The 13,522-nt window shown below is 43.1% G+C and overlaps 1 pseudogene; it reads right to left on the bottom strand.

Moving 5' to 3' along the window:
* Positions 1–3,600: 3,600 nt before the first annotated feature.
* LOC144773878 (small ribosomal subunit protein mS40 pseudogene) lies at positions 3,601–12,486 on the bottom strand (annotated as a pseudogene).
* Positions 12,487–13,522: the final 1,036 nt, after the last annotated feature.

Here is a 13,522-nt window from a genome sequence, read left to right as displayed (position 1 = left end):
TAGATGTTCTGGGATCTTTGTCTTGAGATAAGGAGACGTTGACAATCTTTGGGGATAGGGGCACCCTTGATTTCTTTGAAGACAGACGAGGGTAAAGGGTTGCTGAAATGATTAGAGGTGTTAATGTTCAGCAGAGTTTTGTAAACATTTTCACTGAGGGGGGAGAAGGAGTTCCATGTGGCCATGTTCTTGGTGCTAATACTAAGTGGCTTAAGACTCTCAGAGAGGGCATGGTCAGCTGCACTCACCAATGGTGTAAATAGGGCCCTCTTAGATTCAAGCGCAAGACTGATAAGCTTAGTCATGAAGAAGATAGCCAGATTGATGCCAGATTGTTGCCGGAGGGTGAGTTGGCTGTTGATTCAAAGTGCTCGGGTGCTATATCTGAATGCTGTTTGAGAATTTTGAAAAGTTTTTTGGGACGGTTTGAGGCTTGAGTGAGTTGGACCCTGAAGTATATTGTAAGAATGCCTAACCGATCTAAGGACTTTTAGATGATAGATGGAAGGTTTGGATCTCCATAGACGTTCAGCAGCCCTTCGGTTGCGGTGTTCAGAGTTTAGGTTGCCGTTGAACCATAGTTTGGAGATTTTGGAGGAGGCCTTTTTTGGCTGTAGAGGAGCGATTGAGTCCATGATATTGGAGATAGTGGAGTTATAGGAAACAGTGAGATCATGTACATCCATCATGTCAGTTTGGGGAGAAAAGCATTTTTACAGTCATCATTATACTCTCTAGTTGTATGCACTCTGTGGGCCAGAGATGTAATAAGCACCACAGTTTCGGGCATCAGAGACTTCATCCCTTTGTGATTTCAAACGTCCGTCATTCAAAGGCATAGATCCCACACTTTCGTCATACGTGAGAGTGGATGCAAGTATGTTTAGTCTGGTGCCTTGGTAATTGTAAGTGTTTGCATGCTAGTGTTATGTTATGCATATTGTGACACCCCAGGCCCTTGCTGCAGATTGCTGCTGCGTTAGAAGTGGAGCTATTGTATTTGTTCCACCACTAAATGGATTCAAATAAAGAGCAGAGTTCTTCTTCCCTTGCAAGGTTGATTCAAGTATCCGAGTCAACCAAGGTGAGAAATATGTATGACATTAAAACTGCAGTGTCTTCATGCCCTTAAGTTAACACTGATGCCAAAAACATGTATTGACTTGCAAACAATGAATGTTATAAATGTTAGAAGAATGCATTTCAGCTTTACTTAAACTTGCACTCCCCAAGAGTTATCAATTTTATAATGTTGTTGTTTATCTGTATTTTTTATGGGCATAATTTGAGGCTTGAGCCATGCCAGGTGCTTTGACTGAGCGCTAAGGCTGAAGCCAAACAGAGTGCCTGTCAGTGGGTTTGCCCACTGTCATAAAAAAACGGACTCAATCAGGGGCTCTCCGGCCAGAGTACTGTGCTGAGGGTGCTCCCAGGAGCTTGAGGGCCCCCGCACCGTGGGACTGTGGGGGCCTGTGTTACGCCATTGGGTTGGCCTCTCTACAGGCACACAGAACAATGTTTATGTGTTTCATTTGCAACTCAAATTCTGTGGATATGTGTGTGAAGGGGATACACAGATGTCAAAATATTTTGAAGTCAAAAGTAAGAGAAATGAAAGTGCTTAAATTTGAGGGAGTGCAGTGTATGTTTGGGGGCAGTGAATTGAGGGAGATGTGAGAAAGTGCATTCGGAGAAGAGTGAACAGAGGGTCCTGAAGATGAAAGAGATGTGGTTGAAGATGTGCAGATGGACGAGATATACAGAGAAAAAGAGGATACATATCTTACATGAAGCACACATAACTGAAGGCCAAAACTCCTTCCACAGGCCTCAATGCTATTTGATCCACAGGCTCACAATTTCAGAATTGAAACATTTCCAATGTTTATTACTTATAACAAATCATTGTTGTTACTCATTTACCTTAAACAGCTAACACTCTTTTACAAAACCAATGATACGGACAGGCTTTCGGTGTATGTCAGTTGTTGTATCATTTATCTGGATGCAATAAATTATGAGAGAGAAACCAAAATACCGGTCAAGTGGCACATTATGGGACTCACAAACATTTATTTGACATGCTCCTTTATAGAGAGCCCCCACTTTTTTCATCCCACTTAAAGACCTGTCTGCACATATTTCTATATGACTGGTTGCAGCCAGCAGCTGTGGTGCTTCTTGAAGTCTGGTTAGAGCATATTTTTCCCAGCTTAATACTGCATGCAGTGCAAAATACTGGGCAAGCATTCATTTTAAAGAGCTAAAGTTGTCATGCTGTACAATGTACAAATTACAGTAACTGTTGAACATATTAATGCAGGAAGATATGGTGCAGTTTTTAATGTGCTTAATATTTCAAGGCTATAAGTACCCACTGCCTTATCGCTACATTTGTTTGTTTGAAAATGCACCATTTGCTAATCTTGTTTTCATTTCTTTCTCAGGAGAGGGACTCACCCTGGATCCCAGGTTTGTCCATTGAACTTTTTCACACCGCTCACTATATAAAAGTCATCCCCAGCGTTTACGCCCACCACTTTCAAATTTTACAAGCCGCCACTGGTTACTCTGTTTCCCATAATTAAAAAGTCTCAGGCCTGTGGGCATCTTTTGGTTATGTGGTGCTGAAGCTATGGAACAGACTGCACACAGAATTGAGAAGCAACAGAAACTATCTAGCTTTCAGGCAATCATTGGGAAATATATCTCTTTTGTTGATGTAGCTTAGTATTAATGTTCATCTGGCCCCTTTTTGTTTTCTTAGTGCCAAGAAACATATTTGGTGAATTCCATTATACTATGGGTGACTGAATGAATGAATGAATGACTTTACTGTTTTAATTAATTCATTAATTAATCTGATGCATTCATTAATTAAGCAGCTCTTCTGGATAGTAGTTTTGGTCTTTTTGCTATAATTTCCTAATATAACATTATATAATATTTTGTCTAACAATGGCATAATGGCAATTATTTGGTCAAATATTAGTTAACTTGAAAGAAAGTTTACATACAAAAATAACAGAATAAGTTGCTATTTTGAAAAACGGCCTCCAGTCAGATCTGCAAAAATTGCTGATCATACATTTTATGGCATCAGCTAACACATGAATCCAAATTAGCAGTAGATGCATCAGTGGCAGCCATAACCAATTCTTCATTTAAACACATATTACTGTGTACACTCATTACATGGGAAGTCACTTAAAATAAGGTTGATAAAGCCTCCCTTAGAAAAGTCAGAATATATTCCTCTAGATTTCCTCAAACATTTTTAATAGATTTATGAGTTTATTTGGAATTAATAAGGAATTTCACGAGTAGTCATACAAATCTAAAACAATTGTGGATTGCCTGCCATTGCCCTGATTCTCAAAATGTACAGCTACACATTTTTCACTTTGTTGAAAATCTGCATGAGTAAAACATGCACTTTTTTTTAGAATAATCAGCTGGGTCAGAAAGAGGTCTCCACTCTTGCTGCCCTCACCCCAATGCTCACGTTGATCCTGCTTGTCTCCCCAGTGGTGTTCCTCTTGCGAACCTTCAATCGCATCGCTCAACCCACAGCTCCAGTGCTGCTGCCCTAGTATCACTCTAGCTCTTGACAGATTGTCCACTTGGGCCTTCTCTGGTCTGGGCGCAAGGGACCTCCACCTTACTCTTGTGGTAGTGCCAGTAGATCTTCTGGATGAGAGCCACTTATTTCTCTGGTGGCTGTTGCAATTCATACCAGGAGTACCATGCTGCTCCTGTCTGCAGGGCAGGCACGGAGGAGTCTTTGTCACTGCACCATGTGAGTTATTGTAGTCCTCCTCCTGAAAGTCAATAAAGGGTGCGCGAGAGCTCAACAACCCAAAATCTCGAGCCTTGCTGATGATGTCTGTCAACTTCTTCTGCTGCTTCATACACACACCTGTGGGCATGGGGTGGAGGATCTCGCCAGTGTAAGGAGAGATGAACTTCCCCAGGAGCTTCACGTTCTAATGGTGACGGCCCAGATTCTGGTCTCTGCAGATGGGGCAGGGATTTCCATAGATCTTTTCCCCTCTAATGCAGGTTTTCCTTGTGTTCTGGGGTGGGATTCCTCCCTTGTGGTTCCTGCAGTAGTCTGCCCATACTGGCCGATCATCATACTTCTCCAGGCATTCTTCGCTCGTTAGGTACTCCCACAGCTTCTCCTTGTAGCATGATATGGTGTCAAAGGTGACAGTGGAGGCTGTAGCAGTAGCCTTGCCGGATTCTTGTGACTCAACCTCTGTACTGAAAACCTGGGCCAGTGACCGCCCAAGCCACCGGAGCTGTACCGTCACTGGGGCCCTTGCCAGTGCCCCCCTGACCCAAGAGCCAGTGATCCCCCCAGCACTGCCCTGTATGCCAGACTCCAGCTCAGGGAGGCAGCCCTTATGACACCCTCATGATGCCTTCATGTGCATCTGAGCATTTACAGTTCTCCTTTTATTTCATAACAGGGAGAGTGCAGAAACTGTCTTCTTGTACTTACATCAAATAATGAGGTGTTCCATTCCTGATCGCTCCATGAGAAGGCACTTGTTCTTACCTTCAATAGTAGTAGATACATGTACGCCTTAAGGCTAGGAAACGTCTTAAAAATCTTTATGGGTGTGTCTCCCTCCTTAGCCTTTGCTAAGCCACCCTTCTTACCTTTTGCTGTGCCACTTTCCTTACCCTGTATCACTGCTAAGTGCTAAAAGTATCACAGAGAAAATCCTCCATGAAGTCACCCATATACTACGTGCCCCTTGCGCTTTGACAGTTCTTAGAACTTTCCAAATTTCGATATCCTACATCAGAGTATGGAATTTCGAAGCACAAATGCCCTCGTTTTCAACTCTACTTTCAATCTGGTTGTGCAAAAGGCTTTATGAATATGGCCCATGGGTAGGAGATATTCGCATGGCCACATCTGTTCAGTTAGATACATTTTCTTCCCATAACCTTTGCAAAATATGTGATAGTGAGTTAGGATGTACCTTATTAACATGTTACCATGAATTAATCGTTACCTTGAACATACTGAAACACTTCTTTGTTGACATCACAATGGTCATACATATGCTCTTAAGATAAATAAATGATGTCATGGTGAGTTGCTAAGAGTGATTCAAAAGAACTGCCTTTATCCTTGGCAGGTGGGAATAGCGAATGAACCGAAAACGAGCTACATTCCTCTCTCTCAATGCTTAAGAGAGTGCATTGTTCAATATCACCTGGCAAGGAGCATTAATTAGTACACGGAGAATGGAAAGGTCGACATCTAGTCATCTTGGAGGGTGATTGGCAGGTTCCATTATGCTGGCGCTGCCATTACAGTTTGATCGCCACATCAATGTGTGTAGATCAGTGAATGTAAAAACAGGACACCTGATCTGCAATACATCTGAAGAAAAAAAGTGACAGTCAGCAAACCCGTTTCTTACAATTTGTCCTTGACTTCCATAAAATAATTCTATACGTGATAGGCAGCTTATTGTGCATCTATTTACATTTTTTTTTGTTTTCAGTGCACACTGAGGTATTAGTCAAACCTTTTAAAACGTTGGCTGGAGTAGTTCACAAATACTGAATATTTTGGCATTTGGTAGCAAATCGACATATATTTAAGTGGACTCAGTCACTAAAATTACAACCCTGGCTGAAATAACTATCATGTATATAAACAGGATTCAGTTGTATTATTCTTTGATGATATGTCATGTGTAATCAATGTAATATTCACACGCATGAATACCAACTCTCAGTACTTCCTACGCCACTGCAAACTCTGCAATACTTACCTGACAGGCATTTGGCACATACTGCCACTCTTAAACCTCTCCTTTCATAAAAGAGTGACAGTTACTTGTGGTACTTCTCTTTTTAGGGAAACACTTCTTCCTCTCTGCTAGCCGTGTCTGCCTGTACATCTCCTACCACTCTCCCAAAACTCTTAGGGTCACCGTCAAATTCAGGGCGATCATCATGCACATTGTACCCTTTCACTGAGCTAGTTAGGGGATCGTGAGGCTGACACCCCTGAAGATCTTTACTTCTCCTCAATACAGCATAGGTCATGAAGAATGCAAAGTTCACACCATTGCTGGGAGGAGCAAACCCTGTTGGCATCCCAAGGGCATAGTACCCAGATTCTCTCCAGGGTAGTTCCATGGGCAGTTAGATATTCTAATGCAGGGAAGGGCTCTTCACAAGAAACTCATGCACATGAAAATGAGACTGGTAAGTCAGACCTGATTAGCTCTTTATGTGAACCTTCCACTCCCCATGTGATCATGAAACTGAAATTAAAACACAGCACTCCATTGCTTCAGGCTGAGGTGGAGCGCAGTATCATTTGGAACCCACTCACAAAGTGGAGAACTCTGCCTTCCTTCTAGACTGGCAATCACAACTGGTAATCACCTTTGAGAAAGGAAGTTTAGAGGTCAACAGCCAGAAGTTCTCCCTATGTTGCTGTACATTAACCCCTCCTATGCTGGTGACAGAACCGCTCCGTCACCAGCCACGGACGCGCTGTGCTGATGACGGAGCGGTTCTGTCAAGGCCCGCTCAGCGCGCCTGCGCTGGACGTTCCGTTGAGTGGGCGGGGCCGTGACGGAACTGCTCCGTCATCAGCACAGCGCACCCGAGGCTCGTGACGGAGCGGTTCTGTCACGAGCATGGGAGCGCCGCGCGACCCCCCCACCCCCCTAGCGCTGCGGCGGAATTGCCGCCGCAGCGAAGGGGTTAAAGCGTGGAGAATGTGTGCTATTCCGTTGATTCTTTGGACACTGCCACTCTATGTAGAACAAGAGGTGTGAAGTGTTCTGCTGTATATGATGAAAGACAATTCAACATTCAGTTAATATGAACAGATAGAGCAGCAGCTTCCTAATTTCCATGTTCTCAACAGAAATGACCCAGAGTGGTACTAGATCAGAATATCACAGTCTAACTGTTGTGCAGTAGCGGTCGGTGGTGGGAGTGCTGCCCGGCGGTGACGTGGGCCGGGGGAGGGGTAGGGTGGAGGGTAGTAAACTAAGGAATACGGCCAAATGCAGGTAAGTAAATATATAAATAAATAAAGTGAATTTCGTTGTGCGCACTGCATCGCCCAATTCTTTGCAGTGCACGCAATGAAATATGTTTTATTTTTTTATATTTTTACTTACCTGCATTTGGCCATATTCCCTGCCCATCCTGAGCCCCACGTCACTGCCCGGCAGCACTCCCACCACCGACCGCTACTCCTGTTGTGATGTGTAAGGATGGGTAAGGCACTTTGCTGCGGGTAGCCTACAAAAGAGAGTACAGCACCCGTTGCATTTTCAGGACCATAGGTTCTAAAGAGGAACCATGAGTCTGTGTAGAATAGATTGTCAGTTCACAGTGACAGCCTATCAGAACAGTGTGCTTCATGTCCACATTCTATGTCAGGGTATTACTGAATAAAGTTCAACTTCTACAAGATCCTTGTGTCAAGCAGCATCTTTACAAAGTTGGTGCAGAGCTTGCTTAAATGCCTACACACAGAAAACCCCACTCAACTGTGTTGTAATGACGTCATGTGGTGTGAGCTCTTTCTGCTTTGTGACACACTGCATTCCACCCCTCCCTATTGGTATCCCCTGTCACTCCATCCTCAATATTCCCGACCTCACAGTTATTGTTGAGTTTGTACGGCAATTGCTGTTTAGCCAGCACCTCACTGAGACAAATCTGGGGCTTTACAGAATATACTACTTTGTTTTTCAATCACGACTTTTAGTCTTTTCTACAGTGTGGTGACAAGTGAAACGCAGCCCCAGTCACTTTGTGAAGCAACACCGACGTGAAGAGAGAACAAAATAAAGAAATAAAAGTCATATACAAATGAATACCTCAACTGCTTGGAGAAGCTGATCCGGTGTAAAGTGGTGCCGACACAGAGTTCCGCTAAACATGCAGATGTGAGGTGAGCACTACTGGAAGATGTGGAGAAGTTGACAGAACGAGGAACGGAAGATTGTGATGACTTTTGTGAAAGTACGTCATTGAAGAGGCTGTTGCGTATGCAGAAAATCATGCCCACTGCCTGTAAACGTGTGATACCTGAGGTGGCCATCTTGGATCTGGATACCTCAAAGAAGAAAGGAGTTCAACGCCACTTTTAAAGGAACAGAACGCGGAATCTCATGTGTGTGCAACCACAGGAAGCAACCAGTGTGATTGCGTGTGGTGGAACGCATGATAAAGAATACGACTGCAAAGCATGCAATGCGATAACACATTCACTGAAGAGCTAATACAGGGGAAAAAAGAAAAAAAAACAGGGTACAGCAAGCAAACGATACCTTGTGTCATAGGTTTATGAGGAAAATATTCAAGTATATCCAAAAGCCTGAGGTTCATTGTGGATTTAGACAGTGACACTATTATTATTACTATTTTATTTACTCTTCATCACTTTTACAACAACAAACATTATATTGCATATCTGGGTAAGGAGTACATCTAATTGTGAATTGTTTAACATAGTGTTAAGCTACATCCCAGCATTTAAATTTCATAAACAGAGAGTGCTTTGCATTTTAAAAAAAAGTGTTTAGTTACAGGAACACAACAGGTGTTTATGAATTCCACAACCCTTTTTAGGTTTCCGCAAGACCTATAGTCACCGGCTCTGCTTCCCAGGAGACAGGAGGTGGGCAGGCGCAGCATGCCGGAATCGGATCAGGTCACACGCGTGAACACGCGCTCCGATTCCGGCATGCTGTTCAGTCACAATGAATCAGGACACGCACACACACACACGCCCGTGCGCACACTCACGCGCACACACACACAGACAGATACACCCACGCACACACAGATACACGCGTGCACACACAGACACACGTGCACACACACAGACACACGTGCACACCCGCACATGCGCACACACACACACACACGCGCACACACCCCTCCCCTCCCCCCCTCACTGGGCTCTTTCCGTGTGTCCGTCTCTCCCTCACTTCCGACTGGCTTCACGGGCACAGGAGCCCGGGGTAGGCTCCCGTCTGCTTCCTGTCTTTTTGCGGCCCCGCCCCCGTCCCAACACAGGTTGCCTGGCTTCCTGTCCAAGCCGGGCTGCGGCGGTGAGTTTCTCAGTACGTGACTTGTTTTTGTACGAGCCAACTCGCATTTCTTCAAAGAATTAAAGCCCCTGTACTTTGGACTGCTAGCAAGGCCTTAAACATAATGAATTGTGTTCTTTTGTTGAAAATGGCAACCTTTTGCTCTGTGCATTCCTTATCAGCAATATCTGCTTTGCGTCCATTCTGTGTTTTTTATTAATAATCTTGTTTGGCCAATCTTTAATGTTCTTAGTATAATGTCTAGTCATAATTGCTTAATAGTCGTATGTTTTGGCTAAGGGAGTAACTGTGTTTTCTCTTGCTCAATTTTGTTCGATTCTCACAGACGTATGTTGTTTTGGGTTACCTGTGTGTTAGGCCTACTTACCTTTTTAATCAAGATGTGTTTTTATTCATGTCTATAGCCCCAGAGCTCATCTCTAAGGAACCGCAGTTAGTTGATGATATATTGATGCAGAGGCAGGCAAGTTCTTTTTTTTTCTCGAAGAAATAAACTCCCATTTCTTCTAAGATGTGCATCCCTTGTGCTGTGAACTACTGGCCAGGCTTAGAGAAAAAACCTCTCGGGATGAAAATAAATTCATGCTATTAAGGTTTGGCATATATCCAACTAAAGACGGATTCCCAAAATGGGAGAATAAATGGTCATCGAATATTTGTAGGCTTTGTGGGCTGTGTGATGAAACCTTACAGCACATTGTAACTATATGTCCAAAAAATGTTACAGGAGTGAAAGACTGTTTTGAAGCCTATTTTTAAGGAATTGGGAGTTAGAACTTGTAGGACTGCAATTATATTTTGTTTAAGAGGTGTCAATATTCGCATTCTACACCAATTTGTTAAGTGTATCTTAATAGCTGAAAATAAATTACCTAGAGTAGACATTTTAAGCAAATGATATATCCGTTATGGTAATGATACATTGATTTCTATTGTTTTTTGGGCTATTTTATTGTATTTTTAATTCATTCTGAATCTGTGTAATTCTTGTTGTTCGCATAAGTTATTTTAATTTATGTTGTAGTTTACCCCTTGCAATGTTGTATTTTAAAAGTAATTTTATAATTGTTGATGGCACTCTATGATATTAGAGGTTAGCACATGTGCACTTTATTTCCTATAGGAGCATCATATATTATACATTATTTTTAGCTAATATAGTCATTTGTAACTTTTTGCTACTAGCATAAGGCACTTTAGTTTTGTAGCTGAAAATCTAATGCACTTTTTCTTCCACTGCTAATTGTTATTGACAAATCGTAAAAATTGTCATTAATTGCACTTTTGCTTTTGCTGCTAATTGTTATTGAAATGTTTTGAATATTTGCTGCTAGCATAAGGCACTTTAGTTTTGGTGCCGTAAGCACACTGCCATATATCTAGTCGTTGCTAATCGTTATTGACAAATCGGAAATAAACACACTTTATTCTTGGTACTGTAAGCACAATGCACCATAGCTTTTCCTGCTAATGGATACTGGAAAATTGTTAAATTATCGTTGATCAATTTATGGTTGCGGATAGTACTTTGATTATAAAAATGCATTATATCTGTATATGTTCACTCAGATTTTGTTCCAGATATGTACTTTTTTTGTAATGATTTTAATTAATCAACAAATACATTTACTTACTTACTTGCTTGTGTAGTTTCATAGGTGGGTTCATTGGTGATCAGGATGCAGATGGAGATTTTGGTCACCTTCCTATTTGTGTAACCAGGTATGCACTAAACAAATAAAATTAATCTTCCGTGTAGTGGGTCTAGATCGACACCTTGTTCTGAGCAGGCTCTGTAAAGTTGCCATGATAAGGCTCTCATCACATCTTACTGGTCAGGTGTGACCCAGCGACTGAGCAGTGAAGGCTTCAAAACTTTTGAGGACATAAGCAAATCCTGTCAGGAAGTGGGTTATTGATTCGGGAATGGGTGACCCTGCAAGCTTAACAAAATACCATCTTGTTAGGTCGCAATAGTTCAATATGAATCTCTCCTTAAACCACCCATAGCGACAGCTGAAGCAACAGGCAATTACCCAGAGAAATATGTGTTAAGTCCAAACAGTATCAAACAACATTTAAGTTAGTAGTACAATATTATTCCCTAGCCATCTTAGAAAAATGCAGTAAACAGAATGACAGAGAAATAATGGTTAAAACAGATTTAGGGAACGTTTCAAGGCAAAAACATCAACAATTGCACCTAGTAACAATAAAGTAGAAGTCACCAGTAATCTTGGCATGTTACACAAAAACTGCCACAAGAAGCTGCTCCTGTCAGTAAAAGCATTGTTAAAGCCAATAGGTCTTACCTTTGGTACCTACTGGCATTGTCAATGGGGCTTAGCGTTGCTGTACACCAACCCAGGTGTTGTGCAACATAGTTAAAAAAAAAGTACATGGGGGGCGTGGCTAAGCGCCCGAGACGGATGGACGCACCGGGGTGAGGCTCCGTCTTCACCGGGGATTTCTTGGCGGTTCCAGCCCTCGCTTTCTGTCATGCTTTAAAGCAAACGATTGCGGAACACTCCGGACTTCAATAGACGCTACTGCCAATGACGGACTCCTCGTTCCCGCCCTGCAGCTTCACTTCTGCTCCGGTCGCGGCTCTGCTATAGCCGCGGCCGCCATTTTGCCGCTTCAGACGGCGCTCGCCTGAGGAGCGCGTCTGCAACGTACTTTGCCTCCTGTCAGTGGCGCATTTCCGGACATGATATAAACCGGCAAGGAATGAAGGCGCCCCATGAATATCTCCACAGGTGACTTTATTTTCCTATTGGAACCGTTTTTTGCTTTTTCACCTGCAGTTTACCTCTCTCCTCAACTTTGGCGGCCATTTTAGGCTTTCTATCACATCAGCCTGTGTACTGCCTCTAATTTCAACTAGGTTTTGTCTCCACACGCCTGCTTCCCTACTTTCTCTGACTCATATTGGATTTCATTCTACCTCCTATTATCAGTCATTTTGCTGGTTTTTTCCTTGCACCTGCTGTGCCCATCTGCTTTATACGTTACTGGGCATTACCTTTCATTAGTGCTTCCATGGCGGAGGGTCCTGGCAAAACCTCTAAACGCAACTTTGTCAAGAACTCGAAATTATTCACTGCGTTGGCTCACTTAGAAGCCTCTGCAGGTTCCTCTAGTTGTGACCCATCTCTCACCATGGATGCTCTTCCTCAACCAGGTTGGAAACTACTCCTAAGAGATTGAAGCATAATCCTCCGTCGCCACCAAAGTCACCGTCTGCCATTTCCATGGAGCTTCTCCTTGAAGAAATAAGGGCATTGCGTCCATTTATGGAGGAGACGAACTCCAAGCTGCAAACTCTAACTGACAATTGGTCATTAATGGATACCAGGGTCTCCATGGTGGAAAAGACTGTGTCATCTCTTCAGGAAGCCGCTACCAAGACAGTCCACATGGACACGTGAATCTCAACCCTTCAGAAGCAGGTGGAGGACCTTGAAAATAGAAATAGGCGCAATAACCTTCGTCTTTACGGCCTAAGGAAGGTTGCGAGGAGAATGACGCCATTGCCTTTTTTAAGTCCTTTCTACCCAAACTCCTGCATCTTCCTGAAGGAACCTCTCTCAACATACAACGTGCACACAGGCTTGGCCGAGCTCCTTCCATTACTTCCTCTGAGACGAAACCTAGAGGCGTCATAATGTATTTTCTCGAATATACTGATCTGCTGAAGGTTCTTTTTGCGGCGAAAGCTATACCTCATCTTAAATGGTTGGATTCTACCTTGTTTTTCGCCCAGGATTACGCCAAGGCTACTGCTTCTCGTCGCAAAGCATTTCTTGATATGCGAGCAGAATTACGCTCCATTGGGGCCAGATATGGACTTTTTCATCCTTGTCTATTCAAAGTCACTCATAACAACAAGACCATGACTTTTGAAGATCCTCTTCGGCTCCGCAGTTTTCTAAACTCCTGCGGCCCAGCTGACATGGAATTCTCTGGGCCCTCCTCCTCATTTCCACCATGACTCTGTTACTAATCCTTTTTGATTACCCTGATATTCACGGTCCTCCGCTGTTTCCGTGACTCTATGTTCTTTTTTTTTTTCCACAGGTTCCTTAACTTTTGCATAACCTACCCATTATTTGTCCATGTTGGCTTATTACTTGTTCTTCAAATATTTTATGGTTCGTTTTCCCATGCTATTCAGTCGTTTGCATGTTTCTAATCTCGTTGTTTTTCTTTTTTCTCACAGATTATTTCCCTGTGTTCCGTCATATTTCTCCGGTGCGACGTCCCGTGACCCCGTCTGCTTCTCCTCCGTTGGTTGGCCTTTCCTCCCTCCTCTCGTCTCCATTCCTCCCCTTCTGTTTCCTGCCCTTTGAACATACCCATCCCTCATCATTTTTTGTAAGTACTACCCTACGTTCTCCTTC

The sequence above is a fragment of the Lissotriton helveticus genome, chromosome 8 (genome assembly GCF_964261635.1).
Source record: "Lissotriton helveticus chromosome 8, aLisHel1.1, whole genome shotgun sequence".
NCBI lineage: Eukaryota > Metazoa > Chordata > Amphibia > Caudata > Salamandridae > Lissotriton > Lissotriton helveticus.
The sequence above is the reverse complement of the archived record's forward strand: the minus strand, read 5'-3'. Positions and strand labels throughout refer to the sequence as shown.